Consider the following 22,005-nt stretch of genomic DNA (forward strand, 5'->3'; position numbering starts at 1 on the left):
GAAATGATCTCTAACCCAACATCAAATATAGTAAAATTAAATCAATTCACAAAAAGATTATGTAAAATGTTCACCAATCATTGCATGAAAATAGCTAAAGTTAGAAATACCATACTAGCAAAAAACTTCACAATATTTATATAAGTGCATATTTTTCTAAAGTCATGCTACAGAAATAATTTTTATATTTTCATAATTTATAGAACTATGCTAGGTTTCAAGCTTGTACTTCATTTCTACATGTTTTTGTACCAACTTTTCTAACTGGTGCATTCCCAGCAGAAAGCTTTTGAAACATTAGGACACTTCACTGTGCATCAAATATTTAATCAATATACGTTGGTAAGCAACATATGTGTTAGAACTGGGGGTCTCTAGTTCACAGAGGTAGGTACCTTTGACCAAATAGGGACCCTTGTTTCTAGTCAGGGTAAGGGGGTACACTCCTAAAATAACCCCTGCTCACCCCCTTGGTAGCTTGGCACGAGCAGACAGGTTTATCTCATAGGCAGTGTGTAAAGCATTTGTGAACACATACAGTAACCCAGTGACAACACTACAGATGGACATCACACAAGTTGTAGTATAAAAATAAGCATTTTTATATAGACTTAACACAAGAACATAAATGACAAAACTCCACAATACTGTACTTTAAAAATGGTAGAAATAGCTTAATTTTCTTAAGACAGGGGTGTCCACTGTCGCCACTTCTCTTCGCCTTGGCGATAGAACCATTGGCGTTTCGCCTTCGGCAGAATTATCTTGCGGCATCCCTGAGATACCAACGGAGGCAAATTTTATTGTCACTGTACGCGGATGATCTTACACTATCCATCAAACATCCCCGGGATAATCTAAACCCCATTCCTCGGGAATTCGTGAGATTTGTGCTGTACTCTGGAAAACACATAAATTGGGGCAAGTCCGCTGTCTTCCCTCTTATGGATGGTGTTGACAGACTCCTGCTCGAATTTCCCCTGGAGTGGCGCGAGACCGAAGTCAAATACATGGGCGTGTGGGTTTCCAGGGATCGGCAGGAAGTAGTGCGCATGAACTATGGCAGGGCCCTCGAAACTATACGCTTGAATGTGACTAGGTGGCTGACCCTACCATTGACCATGGCCGGCCAGATCTCACGTATAAAGATGACTATACTCCCCAAACTGCTCTATCTCTACCTAAATATACCGTTTCATCCGGGCGGTTATTTCTTTCGAACATTACGTTCTGAGCTCATCCGCCTGGCATGGGGAGGGAAAAGGCCACGGCTTAAATGGGGTGTGGTCACGCGCCTGTACATACAAGGTGGGCTCGACATTCCCGATTTCGAACTTTACTATAACTGCGCGCAGGCCCATTATGCATATTATTGGTTTCGGCCTTCCCCTTTCATGCCACAGACTGCGGCCGAACACTGGCTGGCTGACCCGATCCCGCTGGAGGGAGCAGTCCTTGCTGAAGTATCTTCGTCTCGTGCGGACCACAACCCCGTCCATACCACGGTGCGTGCCTGGGGTTTCCTCGCTAGTCACATGGGTACGACGCTCCCCTATTCCCCACTAATGCCACTGGTGTATCACCCCGCCCTCCCACTCCTGGGAGAAGGGCTGTTTCAGCAAATAAAACTAAAAATGGGGATCACCAGCTGGGGTGACCTATTCCATGAGGGCAAATTTCGCGACCTCCCGCTCCTCTATGGAGACACTGCCCCCACCCCCTGGAGGTCTTCGCTTTTATCCGGCTCCGCAGTGGACTACAGAAAATACTGCCGGCATATCCGGATGAACCTGCCGTTCTGGAGCCTCTCCACTACATGACTCCTCTTCCCCATCGCACATGGTCTCCTCTCTTTATCTGCGCCTATACAACCACATCGGGGGGGGAAGTGTTGAGGTCCCGGGCCTGTTGGGAGGCTGAGATCGGCATCGCCCTTACGGACGACCAGTGGGAATTTTGCTGCCTACAAACTGAAATGATCTCCTCTAGCAGTAGATTTCGCGTTATCCATTATAAGTTCCTACACCGTCTCTACTGTACTCCTGTACAGATGTGCAGGTTCAATCATCGCAATAATGATCGCTGCGACAGGTGCCACTCTCCTCAGGCGGACTTCCTACACCTGGCCTGGACGTGCCCGAGCATAGATGAATACTGGAGCCAGGTGTACACGGCCCTGGGGGAAATGCTATGGTCCCCGCTCCAACCCTCTCCTTTACAAGCACTACTGGGGAGCACCCGCAACATACCTAAGCCAGATCGCCGCTTTGTCACTAGCGCACTACTGCTTGCTAAGCGCTGCATAGCGTGTAGGTGGGGAAGGGGGAGAAGTCCCAAATTCAAGGAATGGCTCCGAGATCTACTCACTTGCCAGGAAAATGTCCTTCTATACTCTGAGCTGCTTCCACCCGCCTCCCGCCCCCCTGACATTTGGGGACCCCTGACACGGTGCCTAGCTGCGCACAGCGATCGGACCTCGCCCCCTGCTGTTACTGAGGGGTTGCCCCCTACCGTCTGGACCCACCATGGAGGGTGGTATCCCATAGGCGCCTTTCGCGGATAGAACTACATGCTGTCTGCCCACTCTCGCAATGGTTCCCCTGGGGTGGGTCCTGCCGCTGGAGACGCTGGTCGCGGCCTGTGATGCCCCCCCTTCCGCTCCATTCCCCTGCACTAACATAGCATAACAATGCCGCCACCCATGGGGATGGGCGGGTCGTAGCCCCCCCGTGGGGGGCGCGGGTGGGGGGGACACGGGGAGGGGATGAGCTCGACCAATAATGGACACTAAAGAATTATACAGCTGGACGCAGCCGGGGATCTCCCACCGGTCGAATGGGATCATCGGAGGGACCTGGCTAGCCGGATGGGACATTAAATAAATTGGCTGCCGTTCCGAGGACCCACCGCGGGGCCGGGATACTCCGATTGTATAACAGTACCAAGTGTAAGATGTCAAGAATAATGTTGGTACTAAGTTTATTCCGTATATGACCAAGTGTGCTGTACCATTGTTTCTTGTTGAATAAAGACTAAATAAAGAGTTAAAAAAAAAAAGAACTCCTCTAAACACCAAATATTGCTATATTTAGCTACTAAATAAGCAGTCACACGTGTAGTTACCTTGCAAGCACTAAGGTCATGATTTCAGAGGTGCAAAAGGAGCAGAGACACCGGGACTCAAAGCTCTAGGAACCCCTCCAAACACAACATATTGCAATATATTACTACTAAACAGGCAGTCACAAGTTTAGTTACCTTACAGGCAATAGAGTCATGATCTGAATGGTGCAGTAGGTGCAGTGACACTGGGTCAAAAAGTTGTCATAACACATCTAAACACCAAATATTGCTATATTTTACTACTGAACAGGCAGTCATTAATGCACTTATCTTTCAAGCACCAGGGGCATGCTTTGAATGGTGCAGCAGGTGCAGAAGCACCAGGACCAAAAGCTCTAGGGACCACACTAAACACCAAATATTGCTATATTTTACTACTAAACAGGCAGTCACAAATGCACTTGTCTTGCAGACACTAGGGGCATGATTTGAATTGTGCAGCAGGTGCAGTGGCATCAGGCCCAAACTTTGTCAAAACTCCTCTAAACACATAATATTGCTATTACCTCAATAATTCTATTATTTCCCTCTTTCATGTCATTTCAAAATGTTGCTATTACTTACCCGCACTATGCCACTAGTAACAGCAAAATATATTGCCTTTTTGTACACAAACAAGTCATAATACTTTAACAGCCTTTTTGTTCCTTATATTGTACAACTACTCAGCAAGCTAAAACTTAACTGGTAAATGCGACACTTAGAGTTCAATCTACCTTAGGATGCGTAACGCTATACAACAAAAGTATTGCAGGGAAGGTGATGCGTCGGTTCCTTACACGCAAGAACGATGACGCCTCGGGTCCCTACTGATGCGTAGGGTATACATCAGTTCTTCGATGCGAGGGGAGGTGATGCATCGGTTTCTTACTGTGCTTTCGTGCCGATGCGACCCGCAATGCAGTGATGCGATGAAGATCCGGTGCAATGCGACAAAGATGGCATCTTCTTCTTGATGCTACACGATGCGTGTATGGCTGTGCGGTGACTCAACGATTCTTCTGAGCCACGACAGGCCCTACGACACAATTCCTGGTGATGCGACAGCATCTGATGCGACGGCGACACTCTTCTCCGGCGATGCGCTTCGGTGATGATGCGACAGCTGCAGCAACACACTTCTCCGTTGATGCGGCGGCATCTGATGCGACGTCGATCCTCTTCTCTGGCGATGCGACGACAGCGGCTGCGGCGGCAACACGCTTCTTCTTCGTGAGTCGCGCTTCCAGCTCCTTGCAATACGCAGTCCCTCAGAAAGCCCAGCATAGCAGCAGGCACTTCCAAAAGACTCTTGGGGAGCTGGTTGGTGAAGTCTGTTATCCCTGAGATTTCAGCAGGAGGCACGCTCTATCTCAAGCCCTTAGAGATCCTTCACAAGTTGATGAAAGTACACACAAAGTTCCTCACTCCTTTCTTTGGCAGTCAGGCAACCACTGCAGGCCAATCCCCCAAGCCGCACTTCAGTTTAGGGATAATCAGCCGCGGTCGGTAGTAGGAGTTCCTGCAGGGCGGTGACCTCGGGAGGGGGAGGGGCAGGGTGGGGGGTAGTAAACTATGGATTACGAAGGGTTACAGGTAAGTAAACATATAAATTAATAAAACGAATTTCGTTGCGTGCACTGCATCGCATTTGGGGATGCAGTGCACGCAACGAAATTCGTTTTATTAATTTATATGTTTACTTACCTGTAAACCTCCGTAATCCATAGTTTACTACCCCCCACCCTGCCCCTCCCCCTCCCGACGTCACCGCCCTGCAGGAACTCCTACTACCGACCGCAGCTGGGGATAATCTCTCCTCAGTCTCTCTGGTTCCTCTCCTCAGCAAAGGTTTCTTCTTGTTTCCCAAAAGCGATCTAAAGTTCTGGGTTCTGGGTCCCCCTTTTTATACACAGTTTATCTTTGTTCTCTGAAGGCAGAGAGGCCTTTGCCTAGTCTAAACCAGTTCTGGTCAGTCCTGGAGCACTCTGTTTACATGACTCCTTATTTCCTTTCACAGTGCAGGGCAGGGATAAGACACACCACAGGAGGTGGAGCCAGTATTGTGGAGGGAAGGCACATCTCTATTCAGGTTCCAGGTGCAACTCCTCCCACCCATCTACATGCAGATCTCTCTATTTAGCCCTGTGCTGACTCACCCTGTCTCCTGGAATCCCCCAGCCCCAGCCCCTGTCACTCAAACTCCAGACAAGGAATACACAACCTAGCTGAGGCAGGCTTGGATAGTTAGGCAAGAAAATATCTACTTTCTAAAAGTGGTATTTTCAAACACAGAATGTTAAAACCAACTTCACTAAAAAATGTATACAGAGAGTGCACGCACTTTACACTGGACCACAATGCTAAAGTGCACAGAGGCCTAAAACCACCAACACCATGTCAGACTTTAAGGCAAAAAGATTTGGGGTGAACCTGCCAGAAAGGCCAAGTCCAACAATCTGCATCAAAAATATACATGTATTAGTATTGTCTTGTATATCTGTTTTCTTAATCTTCAGGTTCTAAACACACTTTTATGGCACTTCCACTTCATTTGTCTCATTTTTGTGTGTCACTGTGTCTAACGTGTGCAATGTGTAACTTCAGCTTTTAAATGTGTTGTGTTATATAATTTTATAAATCCTGCTGTATCAGGCTTGCCTCATCGTTTGTGACCTTTGTGACCAGAAGGGGCACATAAAGTGCTACTCTGATAGTTGTGCAAGGCTACTGCCTTTACCAGGATTTATGCAAAAACAACAATTGATGGACAGAATGCAGAACAATGTCATACATTCACCCCAGTACAGAGATCTGGGCCTAAATCCATCGTTTTTTTGCTCACCATGCCATTCCAGTTTGAACCCAGCCATATGCAAATCAGTCTTGACCCTGTGCCCCATGGGAACAGTCCAGCCCGAACTGCCAAGCCAGGTCCTCCCTGGACTGGAAACAAGCATCCTAGGACCGGTTTCGGGCTTTCAGCCCTCGTCAGCCAGGATAGCTTGATTCCAGTGGCATGGAGAGCAAGGGACTCACGTCTGAGCATACCCTTCCCACTCGGGGTGACAAATGCAAAAACAACAATTGATGGACAGAATGCAGAACAATGTCATACATTCACCCCAGTACAGAGATCTGGGCCTAAATCCATCGTATTTTTGCTCACCATGCCATTCCAGTTTGAACCCAGCCATATGCAAATCAGTCTTGACCCTGTGCCCCATGGGAACAGTCCAGCCCGAACTGCCAAGCCAGGTCCTCCCTGGACTGGAAACAAGCATCCTAGGACCGGTTTCGGGCTTTCAGCCCTCGTCAGCCAGGATAGCTTGATTCCAGTGGCATGGAGAGCAAGGGACTCACGTCTGAGCATACCCTTCCCACTCGGGGGTGACAAATGCAAAAACAACAATTGATGGACAGAATGCAGAACAATGTCATACATTCACCCCAGTACAGAGATCTGGGCCTAAATCCATCGTTTTTTTGCTCACCATGCCATTCCAGTTTGAACCCAGCCATATGCAAATCAGTCTTGACCCTGTGCCCCATGGGAACAGTCCAGCCCGAACTGCCAAGCCAGGTCCTCCCTGGACTGGAAACAAGCATCCTAGGACCGGTTTCGGGCTTTCAGCCCTCGTCAGCCAGGATAGCTTGATTCCAGTGGCATGGAGAGCAAGGGACTCACGTCTGAGCATACCCTTCCCACTCGGGGTGACAAATGCAAAAACAACAATTGATGGACAGAATGCAGAACAATGTCATACATTCACCCCAGTACAGAGATCTGGGCCTAAATCCATCGTATTTTTGCTCACCATGCCATTCCAGTTTGAACCCAGCCATATGCAAATCAGTCTTGACCCTGTGCCCCATGGGAACAGTCCAGCCCGAACTGCCAAGCCAGGTCCTCCCTGGACTGGAAACAAGCATCCTAGGACCGGTTTCGGGCTTTCAGCCCTCGTCAGCCAGGATAGCTTGATTCCAGTGGCATGGAGAGCAAGGGACTCACGTCTGAGCATACCCTTCCCACTCGGGGGTGACAAATGCAAAAACAACAATTGATGGACAGAATGCAGAACAATGTCATACATTCACCCCAGTACAGAGATCTGGGCCTAAATCCATCGTTTTTTTGCTCACCATGCCATTCCAGTTTGAACCCAGCCATATGCAAATCAGTCTTGACCCTGTGCCCCATGGGAACAGTCCAGCCCGAACTGCCAAGCCAGGTCCTCCCTGGACTGGAAACAAGCATCCTAGGACCGGTTTCGGGCTTTCAGCCCTCGTCAGCCAGGATAGCTTGATTCCAGTGGCATGGAGAGCAAGGGACTCACGTCTGAGCATACCCTTCCCACTCGGGGTGACAAATGCAAAAACAACAATTGATGGACAGAATGCAGAACAATGTCATACATTCACCCCAGTACAGAGATCTGGGCCTAAATCCATCGTTTTTTTGCTCACCATGCCATTCCAGTTTGAACCCAGCCATATGCAAATCAGTCTTGACCCTGTGCCCCATGGGAACAGTCCAGCCCGAACTGCCAAGCCAGGTCCTCCCTGGACTGGAAACAAGCATCCTAGGACCGGTTTCGGGCTTTCAGCCCTCGTCAGCCAGGATAGCTTGATTCCAGTGGCATGGAGAGCAAGGGACTCACGTCTGAGCATACCCTTCCCACTCGGGGTGACAAATGCAAAAACAACAATTGATGGACAGAATGCAGAACAATGTCATACATTCACCCCAGTACAGAGATCTGGGCCTAAATCCATCGTTTTTTTGCTCACCATGCCATTCCAGTTTGAACCCAGCCATATGCAAATCAGTCTTGACCCTGTGCCCCATGGGAACAGTCCAGCCCGAACTGCCAAGCCAGGTCCTCCCTGGACTGGAAACAAGCATCCTAGGACCGGTTTCGGGCTTTCAGCCCTCGTCAGCCAGGATAGCTTGATTCCAGTGGCATGGAGAGCAAGGGACTCACGTCTGAGCATACCCTTCCCACTCGGGGTGACAAATGCAAAAACAACAATTGATGGACAGAATGCAGAACAATGTCATACATTCACCCCAGTACAGAGATCTGGGCCTAAATCCATCGTATTTTTGCTCACCATGCCATTCCAGTTTGAACCCAGCCATATGCAAATCAGTCTTGACCCTGTGCCCCATGGGAACAGTCCAGCCCGAACTGCCAAGCTAGGTCCTCCCTGGACTGGAAACAAGCATCCTAGGACCGGTTTCGGGCTTTCAGCCCTCGTCAGCCAGGATATCTTGATTCCAGTGGCATGGAGAGCAAGGGACTCACGTCTGAGCATACCCTTCCCACTCGGGGTGACAAATGCAAAAACAACAATTGATGGACAGAATGCAGAACAATGTCATACATTCACCCCAGTACAGAGATCTGGGCCTAAATCCATCGTTTTTTTGCTCACCATGCCATTCCAGTTTGAACCCAGCCATATGCAAATCAGTCTTGACCCTGTGCCCCATGGGAACAGTCCAGCCCGAACTGCCAAGCCAGGTCCTCCCTGGACTGGAAACAAGCATCCTAGGACCGGTTTCGGGCTTTCAGCCCTCGTCAGCCAGGATAGCTTGATTCCAGTGGCATGGAGAGCAAGGGACTCACGTCTGAGCATACCCTTCCCACTCGGGGTGACAAATGCAAAAACAACAATTGATGGACAGAATGCAGAACAATGTCATACATTCACCCCAGTACAGAGATCTGGGCCTAAATCCATCGTTTTTTTGCTCACCATGCCATTCCAGTTTGAACCCAGCCATATGCAAATCAGTCTTGACCCTGTGCCCCATGGGAACAGTCCAGCCCGAACTGCCAAGCCAGGTCCTCCCTGGACTGGAAACAAGCATCCTAGGACCGGTTTCGGGCTTTCAGCCCTCGTCAGCCAGGATAGCTTGATTCCAGTGGCATGGAGAGCAAGGGACTCACGTCTGAGCATAACCTTCCCACTCGGGGTGACAAATGCAAAAACAACAATTGATGGACAGAATGCAGAACAATGTCATACATTCACCCCAGTACAGAGATCTGGGCCTAAATCCATCGTTTTTTTGCTCACCATGCCATTCCAGTTTGAACCCAGCCATATGCAAATCAGTCTTGACCCTGTGCCCCATGGGAACAGTCCAGCCCGAACTGCCAAGCCAGGTCCTCCCTGGACTGGAAACAAGCATCCTAGGACCGGTTTCGGGCTTTCAGCCCTCGTCAGCCAGGATAGCTTGATTCCAGTGGCATGGAGAGCAAGGGACTCACGTCTGAGCATACCCTTCCCACTCGGGGTGACAAATGCAAAAACAACAATTGATGGACAGAATGCAGAACAATGTCATACATTCACCCCAGTACAGAGATCTGGGCCTAAATCCATCGTTTTTTTGCTCACCATGCCATTCCAGTTTGAACCCACCATATGCAAATCAGTCTTGACCCTGTGCCCCATGGGAACAGTCCAGCCCGAACTGCCAAGCCAGGTCCTCCCTGGACTGGAAACAAGCATCCTAGGACCGGTTTCGGGCTTTCAGCCCTCGTCAGCCAGGATAGCTTGATTCCAGTGGCATGGAGAGCAAGGGACTCACGTCTGAGCATACCCTTCCCACTCGGGGTGATATATGCAAAAACAACAATTGATGGACAGAATGCAGAACAATGTCATACATTCACCCCAGTACAGAGATCTGGGCCTAAATCCATCGTTTTTTTGCTCACCATGCCATTCCAGTTTGAACCCAGCCATATGCAAATCAGTCTTGACCCTGTGCCCCATGGGAACAGTCCAGCCCGAACTGCCAAGCCAGGTCCTCCCTGGACTGGAAACAAGCATCCTAGGACCGGTTTCGGGCTTTCAGCCCTCGTCAGCTAGGATAGCTTGATTCCAGTGGCATGGAGAGCAAGGGACTCACGTCTGAGCATACCCTTCCCACTCGGGGTGACAAATGCAAAAACAACAATTGATGGACAGAATGCAGAACAATGTCATACATTCACCCCAGTACAGAGATCTGGGCCTAAATCCATCGTTTTTTTGCTCACCATGCCATTCCAGTTTGAACCCAGCCATATGCAAATAATGTCTGCATTGTCAGCATTCCGTCCATCATTTGTTTGTTGTAACGCTTTTCGCCCTAAGTGGGATGGGTATTCCCAGACGTGGGACCCGTGCTCACTACGCCACTGGAGTCAAGCTATCCTGGCTGATGACGGCTGATAGCCAGAAACCGGTCCTAGGATGCTTGATTCCGGTCCAGGGAAGACATGGCTTGGCAGTTCGGGCTGGACTGTTCCCATGAGGCACAGGGTCAAGACTGATTTGCATATGGCCATGTCTAAACTGGGGTGGTGTAGTGGGCAAAAGAACGATGGATTTAACCCAGATCTCTTGACTGGGGGAGAATGTCTGCATTGTCAGCATTCCGTCCATCATTTGTTTGTTGTAACGCTTTTCGCCCTAAGTGGGATGGGTATTCCCAGACGTGGGACCCGTGCTCACTACGCCACTGGAGTCAAGCTATCCTGGCTGATGACGGCTGATAGCCAGAAACCGGTCCTAGGATGCTTGATTCCGGTCCAGGGAAGACATGGCTTGGCAGTTCGGGCTGGACTGTTTCCATGAGGCACAGGGTCAAGACTGATTTGCATATGGCCATGTCTAAACTGGGGTGGTGTAGTGGGCAAAAGAACGATGGATTTAACCCAGATCTCTTGACTGGGGGAGAATGTCTGCATTGTCAGCATTCCGTCCATCATTTGTTTGTTGTAACGCTTTACCAGGATTTAAGCAGCACAAGTGCAGTGGTGGCAGCTTATTATGTAGTGATCAGGCCCTTTTGCCTGTGTCACGGGAGAGACGCCTACAGGCTCACTCATTTACCAGGAGTAAAGCAGCACAAGTGCAGTGGTGACAGCTTATTGTGTAGCGATCAGGCCTTTTTGCCTGTGTCACTGGAGTGAGGCTTACAGGCTCACTCATTTAAAGATCAGCTGCAGTGTGCCTAACTCACATTGGTTTGGCGTGCAGTGCTGTGCAGTTTGTGTGTGTTACATGCATGTGCTGTTTGTATGTGAGCCTAGGAATGGCACAATACATGATGTAGTGTTGTGCAGTTTGTATATCATGTGCTGGGTGTATATGTGCCTGTGAATGGTACAATACATGGAAGATGTTAGGTTCCACTTTGGGAGTCCCAGGGAAAATTGGATGAACATGAGAATTTAGAGGGATCCATCAGATTTGTGGATTGTTGCATTCCTGTGAGTAGGGTGGGACACATGGGAAGAAGGGAGAGCCAGGCTCTTTAGTACCATTCCAAGGGTGCTCTTTGATTCAGGGAAAGGTCACTGGGAATCGGACTGGGCACATCTCAGGAAGGAGATAAGGCTGATAAGACAATCATATTCAGTACGGCCAAGGACATGGTGTAACCTTTTGAATCCATTACAAACGTTTTTCTCCTGGACTTATTGTTAAAATTCAAACTCTCGCTATGTAGATAATTAATAATCAACACAAGAACAACAGATATAAATTCAATGTAAAATAAATAACCAATAATGCTCCAACCACAATATTTAGAATCTCATAAATATTATATAAAATACACATGAAATGGGAGATACATTCATTAATTTAATTTATCATCCATTGGACCAGATATATGTCATCAAAAATATTTGGCCCAAAAATAACAAAGAAAACATCTCTATACTATCCAAACACTAAAAGGTTTATTGTGTTGAATGAGCATTTTGGTGGCTCCTTGACCTTTATCCCTCCTTCTTCAGAACAAATAACTGAACTAGAAGAAAATATAAAATATATATCTCCATAAAACAGTTGTTGAACGGATTATCTAAACGCATACGGTTGGGCATACAATGTTCTTCTTAGTATAATTCTTTTATACACGCATACCACACATTGAAACACAAAGACATGATTGTAAACATGGTGTACATTTATACATATCCAGCATCAATTCACATGATTTTTTTAATAGATTATTCATATCCACGTCTGATTTCATACACCTGTAATTAAAATGCTTAGGGTATATTGTCACCATGAGTATTAAATAAAAAGATCCTAAGGGACATCCTTAATTTCCTTCCTTTATATTACAACTTGTTATAGCAGTGTTCTCACCCATTGATATTCTCGAGGATTTTAAATCATGTATATTGAATGTGCCTTGCTTTTATTTTCCTTCAACCCTAATAGTATGCACAGTCTGTTTCTTTCCCATTGAGATAAGAAACTGGTTGACAAGGCTTTTTTCCATCTTTTACAATTAAAATAATAAGCTATTATGAATCCATATATGTCACTCAAGGTCTTACCTAATATTTAAGACTCTGCAGCTCATATTTCATGTGGATAAACCAACTATAGCAATTCTACTGTTTCTTTCCTGCCCCGAGCAAGACCGCCACTATGATAACACAAATCTTAGCAGTCAATAAATTGCTCCTTAAAGCAGCATTTTCAATTCCCTGCACAGCATGACATCCATTTTGTGACTCAACTTATATTGAATAAAGTCATTTTTAATGTGCTCTCTACCCTGGAGGCACCATTAATTTTCCTATGTCCAGCTTATCAATAAAAATATCACCTGCTTTTTTGTTGTGGTTCACACAGTTTGTTGTCCCTACTGGTTTATGAACCAGCATAGGTCTTGCAGGCTGGAAATACGGTGCCCCATGCTTCTAAAAACACATATAGGCATATTTAAATTGGTACTTTGTTAAGAGTTACCTATTTGGATATCAGTCAGTCAGTCAATATTTTGCAATATTTCTATTGCATATAAAATGCATGAAATGTAAACAACTTCCACTCATTTAAATCACATTATTTTTAAAAGAAATGTCAATCTTTTTCTCAAAATACAGTCAAATACATAGAAATTGTATGCCAATCAGTTACAAATGATAATTCATCATAAAATAGTATAGCACAAAATGTCACTATTTTCTATAGGACCGCTATGCAGTCGTGTTCTCCTGCTTTTCACTGCTGACTACAGGAATGAGGTGAGGGGATAACACACAAACGAATCACCAAGCATTTAAATGAAATACAAAGCTACATGACACTGTCTAAAATTATATTTCTGTAAAATATTTTTTTTCTTGGAGCTTCAGAAAATTTACAAAAGAAAATGATACATGCGCCTGATGGTGAGGATAAACCATCACACAGGCATATGGACAGATCTTCTGGAGAGTACGTATTATTCGGATAGCCCAACATTAGCTGGATATAGTTTAAGCGGAATCTCATAGAATAAAACGATGCTGGGGATTTGAAACTCTGGCTAGGTATGAAGGAAAATCCAGCTGTATAGGAGGGGACAATTGATGTAGCTGCACTGAGGATTTCATGAGATTGCCTTCCCTTCTCTCTCTCTCTACTTTCAAGAGGAACAATTCCTTCAATTTATCTTTGGAAAGTCAAGCTACAGCTAGGTGGGTTCTCATATAGTTCAGATGGGCTCAACACTCTTAGTGTATCTTTTACATAATATAACCACCTAATTTTGCCAAAATGATCACATTTTAAACAATTACTTAAAATGTTCTGATTCAATTTTACCGTGTCCCGTCTCCAAATGGAGTGCTGCAATATAAGAGGAGCTAAGCAAATTTGATCAGAGATAAAAGGGGCCCCAATTTCATTTCAACCTTTTATAACAACCATCCTTGTTACGATGCAGGTCGTCTATATTTGTCATTCCCCAAACCCCTGCCCCGTAAGAGGCCACTTATAGGGCTTTGGCATTATAAACCTTTTATTTGTTGCTATGCGCTCAGTGTCATCTCTCTGGAGGACTTGAGTAAGTTTAACCCTCTTGCTTCATGGATGGCCATTTGGAAGAAACAAAAAACATCACTTAGTTGTGAGATTATAGAGGATTGCTATGATTGGGCCACGGAGACCATATCCCACGGTTCAGATATGTCAGAGGTAGTTTGGAAAAAGAAAGCAAACTACCAGGCTCCTTCTCCTCACCAGACTCAGGCAACCCTCCTGCTGATGCTAAAAAGTCTATTTTTTGTAAAATGTGAAGGGATCAGGTCTTTGTTAGAACCTAATAATCTGATAGCACCTTTGTTTCAGTTATAGCACATATAACCATATCCCAACTCTGTAACAAATGTGTATCAGAGGTTTTTATAACCTAGGCTTCAACTCAATATTGTTCATGTTTTATAACTTTTCCGAAAAAGGGACTTTGGAAAATTAATTTTCCCCTTTGTGTTTCTGATAACGCATTCATTCAGTCAGCAATGCATTTCATTCTTTTATCACTTACACCCCCCTAAAAATTATATTACTTAATAAATAGTTGGGGACAGGAGCTTTCAGTCGGGAATGGTAAGGTATCAGTTATAGTTCAGCTGCATTTTTTTGATACTCACTCAGTCAAAAACAAACACACACACCTTTGTCCCTGTTTTGAAGGTCTTAAAACATGGTTATTTTATAGAATTCATTGTTTAAAGAAGCCCATCACAATCCGCACTCCTTTCCATTTCTACTGGCCTTAAGCCCCCCACGTGCGCTGCTTTTCATACAATCATTAACATGATAAGCTGAAGCTCACACCCCCTCAGTCTTACGGACTAAGCTACGCCCCTGGGCGCACTTTTGACTGCCTAGCACCAATACAACCACCCTTATGTCATGGTGCAAGAGTGCCTGTGTTGCAGACAGAATTGTTTTTGTGCAGGCAGGGACACCTTACTGCACAAAAACAATCCTCTGAGGCTTTTTCCTCTTTCTATGTGTGCTGCAGTAGGCAGCACATATAGAAAGAGGAAACAACGAGAAGAAATAAATATAGTTTTCCTTATTATGCCTTCCCTGGGAAGGTGTAGCATTTTGACGCATTTACAGGTCTATCACTCATGGTAAATCTTGGAATGCGTCAATATTTATGGGTGGATGCTTGAGAACACCCAAGCTTCACCAATTAAATGCCTCCCTGGGGCAGAGTAACGCAAGGCAGTGTCTTGCGCTTCCTTGTGTTAGACCAGATTTACCAAGCATTACAGAGCCACGCAAGGAGGCTTTGCGTGGCTTGGTAAATCTGACTTTAGTGTTGCTTTAGTGTTGAATCGCCCTTGCATTACCTTGCATCACGCAAGGGCAGCGCAACACTTTGATAAAGCTGGCCCAGTGTTTTCCCGTTATTAAAATTGAGGACACCCTTAATTTGTGTTTTTTATCTGGGCCTGCAAATGAGTTGTTTGATACATTGAGTCAGGACTAAGTCAAAACGTGACTCAGTTGCCCATTTTTTAAATAAATCCTTTAACTGCTCCTTGAATAGGCTATTGCAAAATGCTTCAATGTAACAGTGAAGATAAAAGGAAAGATTCTTTAAAAAGTTTAAAAAAATCATAATTCATCACATTTAAAAATATTTTAGGCTCCCTTAGACAGATTGGTCACAAGAGGAGGCTAGGGGGAGCATATGCGAAATGCCCTGCACTCTGCACTCTTTCAGGGCTTCGCAATCCTATCTTTAAAATGAATTTACAGATTTTAAAGCAAGCCTGCCTCTTTATAAATGATGAGGTAGCTAAATAAGGCCATACTACTAAATGCTGAATAAATAACTTACAGTTTTGGGAGAACAGGATGAGGTCCCAACAAGTTGATTTGGCCCAGGACCCAACAAAACACCTGAGAGGCCTGCCCTTACGACGACACATCACAAAGTTTAAACTGGTACTTGACAAAGGTTATAGAATCTGGGGTCAGCCATATGTCACAATGCCCTGCAAACCCAGTACCAGAAAAATGGCCTCATAATATAAATTGTTATTTACAGCTATGAAGGACTACAAAATGTTCCTCTTACAGGTGTAGAAGCATTGCAATTATTTAGATGAAAAACTATTTATTCAATATAATAGTACGGATGGAATCTTTGCGACGTAGACCCACTTCAAGAGTTCCATTTGCCTCCTTTAATGCAAGGTAAAAAATGTACACAACTCTTTGGACATAACATGACTGAAATGTTTGTATGCATGGCACTAAAGAGCAAATCTACACATTTTTACTGGGAGACTACGTTCTTTGGATGATTAAAAATCCAGGCAAACCTTGGGGTAACTATCTCCTAGAGAATACCATCGCTTAGTTCTTGTTTGTATTTACTGTCACTCTGTACCTTACTGTGTATCGGTTAACAGCATTTAAATTTATAGGCATGATAAAAGTGTAGAGTATCCCTTCTCACGGGTGCCTCTCATTGTACTGGGTGTTCATGGAAAGACACTGTGGGCACTAAACTTCTACCTCTTCATAGCAGTTGAGGAAATGGGCTTCAAAAAGGCACACAGGGACACATTGATGACACTGGTGTACTGACAGAACCCTGTTCAGAGGGCCATGCGGCAAACAGGAGCTACTAGGCCAATCAAGAGGGTTGAGGCCTTTTACTCCTGATGTCCAGGGCCCAACCTACTATGGATCCTAAGTAACTGGGTCACGTACCCCTTCAGCACTTGACTCTCACTAGTAGAGGGGATCAAGCTGTCCAAGGTTTCTGGGGTGGGGGGGATGAGGACACAGGTAGATGAACCTAAGCTCACAACTCAAAATAGGTTCAACATCAGCAGTAAACGATTATCCAGTTAAGTGCTTGCTTTTGTGTAAAATTGAGTATTTACATACGAACACAAGGTAAAAAAAAGACATTCCCAAACCCCTCTCGCTAGCCATAGTGGTTATTCCCTATTCATTATAGGTGACGTTCAGGTTAAGCCCCCCTAGCAGTCCGAGCCTAAGGAGTCCCACTCGGACTCCTCATTAAAGTACAAAATGTTCAAGCGCCGAAACTCTATATGGCAGGCAAGTTCCCCCGGGGCCGTCTGGCTTGCAAATCAGTCTTACGTCCACAAGCAGAATCTCAGCATTAGGAGTCTTCGAGCGCGCTTCTTTCACAGAGGCTGAAGCTGCAGCTGGTGTCTTCCGTAATTTTCTTACACAAGTCCCTGGAGGGGCAGCAGCTGGGCGTTCTTGAGTTCCTCACACATTTTCCTGCAGAGGCAGTGGCTTGGAGCTCCTCGATGCCTCTTTGATACTTAGTAAGATTCTTTGGTGCCTCCCCTGGGGGAGGGAGGGGTTGCACTGCTCATTGTGCTGTTCCTCAGTCACTGCTTGGGCCATAATGTTGGCCTCCTCCCCACAACGATGGTCTCAACCAGAACACACTCCTTCCCTTTTCCAGCGGCCTCCTCTGGCATAAGTGGTCACAGACTCCACTCTACACATGGACTATCAGCTCAGCAGCAATCTTAATGGCAGTCCCACCTGGCACATATCTGGAGCGAATTGACATGCTAAAAAACTTCACCCGCTAGAGAGTACCTGCTTGATTCATTATCAAAAACTGGGGCTAACTATTCTATTGGCCACCTCTACAACCCATCAGAGCTTCAAAACCAGAACAAAAATGATGTCCATAATGATGTCCATAATTGAAGACAAGTATACCCTGGCTAAAATGGCACAAGGCTGACCGGTGCTTAATGATTCTAAAGTTCTTAAGCCACAGACCTATTTAGATGGTGAACTGAATCAAACAGTAACACTAGCAACCACTTTTTCCGTTGGATTTAATCCAGAAAATATTTTACTTTTTACATTAAATACTTTTCCAGTTGTTGGAACATATTCATTACAAAAACAGACAAAAATAGCCTACATTAACACCACAATATCAACATTTTGACTAAATTATATGCAATTCAACACCAATACATATGAACTACACTCAACCATATGAACATCTCAGTCATACTATTCATCCATCCTCACTCGACAATATACACATTAAGACAATAATAAACAATCAATAGAACAACAGGCCATCAATAGACAAAACTTAGCATAGTTATAAATCACTACACTTTGTTATTTAGAAAAGATTGGCCAAGGGCAGAAAGGTCTACGCATTTCGAATCCCTTTGTGTGCGGGGATTCTCATCAGGACCAACACTTTGCTGTAACAAAGCAGAGAAAATGTTTTACTAAAATGATCCCACACTATTATGTTGTGACTGCATGCATTTGGCTTAGTTCTTACCTTATACTAAAAAGCCGACACATTCAGAGATGTTACTACTTGAATCCATAGCCTGAATAGATAAAAAACCAACAGAATGTCAACTCTTCATATTTCTGTGCCCACAGCGGCAGACTATTTATCAAAAACTAGCCCATCTTACTTGTAAGGCTGTGGTGGGCGAGAGCCTGGAGAGCCAGACGGTCTTCTCTCCTCACTTGTATTTCATGCAGCGACGGTTTCTTAATAAATCACCAATCTCGACATGCACTTTAATAAAAAAAACATGAACAATGTCGTCTGTCAATTGGCGCCCTTCGTGGTGCAAGTTTATACTGTGATTCTTATAGAAAGATTGCAAGCTTACCTCGGGGAGTGTAAGCGAGAAAGGTCTAACGATCTTCCTTTTACGCTGTACTTCATACAGCGGCGGGTGTTCCAAGTGGGGGTGCGACCCAAAGGGGACTCTGGTACTGCGGAGAATCAATCTCGGCGTGGGTTCAATCTACAGAAAAACGGACGGAGCCGGTCGGTCAAATATGTGCCTGCATATAAAATAATGAGTTGCGTGGCCGTGAAGGAGGCAGGGGAATCTTACCTCAAGGAGCACGAATGATCAAGTCTCTTCGCTTCAATGGCTGTCCTCCGTATTGGTGCGAGCTGTGAACGGCTGGTCCCAGCATTCATTTAGGCGTTGATGTCGTGCGCACGTCAGTGGACTACAAGTCACATGGGAGTTGTAGTTTTTGGCTGTTGTTTCAAAGCGTTTTTTTTCTTTTTTTATTAAAAACACACCAAAATTAATGGAAAGGGCCGACTTAATGAATTGCATCCAGGAGAGCATGCGTGCTCGAGTCTTTTGATTAGGTGGCCTTGATGTGGACTGGTCAAACTTATGGAGGAGTTTAGGCGTTCTAACGTGTACAAGCAACTGAACTACACAACAGATGGGAGTTGTAGTTTTTACCATGTATTTCATTTAGGAACGATAGAACCAATAGGGGAACCCACTTCATCAGTACTATTTGTGAACACACCGATTTCGCAGGTTCATAGATTGTAAATCTCAGAGAGTTCGTTTAATCCATTGATAGACTTATTAAATTTGATGATGAGCATGGCTTCTCTTTTGAGTAGTTTCTCGTCCAAGTCACCACCTCGCTGGTCTTGTTCCACTTTGGAGATGACTGTCCATTTGAATTCCCTTTCTGTGTGGTTCTTCAAATGCCAATGATTCACCAGTGGTGCATTTTGCACATTTTTACGAATTCTTGATTTATGTTGCTGGATGCGATTCCTTACCTCCTGGTTGGTCTTTCCAATATACAATTTGTTGCATGGGCAACGAATGCCATAAACTACAAATTTCGATTTACAATTGGAAAAGGTCTCATGTTTCCAATGCAAGCCGTTGTGGGAGAACAGGTTTCCTTCAATGGTTGAGTCACAGCAAACACATGTGCCGCACTTGAGGTGTCCCTGTATAGGTGGAAGGCATAACAGGTTTCTTATATCTGGGCCTTTAGTTCTAGGTAGTGCTGCTCGCACTATCTGATTGGCAATGCTTTTATCCTTTTTGAAAGCAAATAACGGGATTTCATTTAGCGTTTTGTCAAGGTTATTTACCAGATGCCAATTTTGATTAATGATTTTTTTAAACCAATTGGATGTTGGACCAAATGTGGAGACGCATACAATTCTCTCAGTTTTCAGTTTCTCGCGTCTTTCAAGTAAAGCCTCTCGCGGTGTCCACCAGGCTCGTTTGATAGCTTTTTTCAAAAGCTTTTTCGGATATCCTCTCGCTAGTAAGTTGACTTTTAGCTTTTCTGCATGTGAGAAATATTCATATTTGAATGAACAATTTCTGCGAATGCGCAGGAATTGCCCATAGGGCAAGTTGTCTCTTAAACTGCGTGGGTGATTACTTGAATAATGCAAAGCTTTATTTCTGTCCGTTTCCTTTTTGTATAGTGTAGTCATTAGGCGTCCATCTGCTGGGTACACCTCTACATCCAGGAATGCCATTTTGGATTTAGAGTAATTCATACTAAATTGAATATCAGGTGTTCTGTTGTTAAGCCAATCAAAGAACATTTGTAGCTTGTCTTCCTCTCCAGTCCAAATCATAAAAACATCGTCGATGTAACGGACCCAACTTCCAATATGATCTGCAAAGGGGTTGTTATTGTGGACAAATTGGTCTTCATATTTGGACATATAGAGCACTGCCAATTCCGGGGCGAAGGGACACCCCATCGCCACTCCTTTAACTTGGTAGAAAAAAATCGTCTTTAAAACAGAAGTAGTTATTTTTAAGGGCAAAGGTTGCTAATTCCATAATGAATTCAGTAGGAATTCTCTCAGGTTTAGATCTGCTGTCCAAAAATGTTTGAATAATCGCTAGCCCTTCATCCTGCGGTATCTCCGTATAGAGTGATGTAACATCTAGCGTCACTAGAAAGTGCGTATTCTCATCAAAGTCCATTGTCTCTAGTTTGTTTAGAAAATTGGTAGTATCCTTTAGATAAGATTTAACCTCACTCATGAAAGGTTTTAGGAAAAAGTCCACGAATTTTGAGATGGGTTCTGTTAATGATTCGCACCCAGAGACTATTGGTCTCCCCGGCGGATGGTTCTGGTCTTTATGTACTTTTGGTAGTACGTAAAAAATTGGAGTTCGAGGATGTGTATTTTTCAGATAGTCGTATTCTTTTTTGCCCAAAAATCCTTGGTCAAAACCTTTTTGAAGTATATGAAAAAGTTTGCCTTGTAATTCACCTGTGGGGTCTTTTGGTATCTTCTTGTAACAGAGTTCATTTGACAATTGTCTATTGACTTCTGTTGTATAACGTTCCATTGCCCATATGACGATTGAACCGCCTTTGTCGGCTTGTTTTATTATTATCGATGAATCATTTTTCAGGTCAAGTAAAGCCTCTTTCTGAGCTTTGGTGATGTTAGGTTTAGTATATTTCTTTTTTTGTTTTTCAGCTTCGGCTATTGCTGAAAGGATTACTTTTTCAAAGGTTATGACCTCTTTAGGGACCTTGGTGGATGGAGGACAAAACCTTGATTTCTTCTTTAATCCTGTTGTCTCTATTGTGTCTCCTATGGGATTTTCCGAAAAGAAGGTTTTTAGCCGAATTTTACGGCAGAACTCAATGAATTCTGTCTTGAGTTGAACGAAGTTGGTAACTTTGGTTGGCACAAAGGATAAACCTTTTTCAAGTACACTAGATTCTGCATCTGATAGGACCTTGTCTGATAGATTAAAGATTGGTGATATTTTCAGTTCTTGTAATTGTGGCGCCTTGTTGACATTTCCCATGGCTGGTTTGTGTATCTGGATCTCCCTCGAGGTTTCCGTTGGCCTCTTCCTAAAAAAGGCGGTTGCTGCTGGAAGTTTTGTTGGAAATTGCCTCTTCTGTTAAAGTCCGGACGACTATTAGGGTTATCTATATCGCTTCCACTCGATGAGGATGATGTTTCCGAAAAGGTGATGAAGTTGTTTCTTGACCTTCCTTGGTAATCCAGCAGAAATTTTCGTGATTCTGGTCTTGAGTAGAAATCAATCTGCAAATAGGGATAGGCTTTGTCTAGTGAAAAATTATTTTTATCCTTTTCAAATGTATTGCTTTTTTGATTGATCGAATAGTCTTTAAACTCTAAAATTTCTTTTTCTACTTTCTCTAAGAGACTCTTTGCGTCCGTGATAAGTTGATTTGATTTAATCTCGTTTTCCAAGGTGGCAATTTCTTCTAATTGCTGTTTGGACAGTCTTTGGGCCGTCTCTA

This window comes from Triturus cristatus, chromosome 5_2 (genome assembly GCF_964204655.1).
Source record: "Triturus cristatus chromosome 5_2, aTriCri1.1, whole genome shotgun sequence".
Lineage (NCBI taxonomy): Eukaryota > Metazoa > Chordata > Amphibia > Caudata > Salamandridae > Triturus > Triturus cristatus.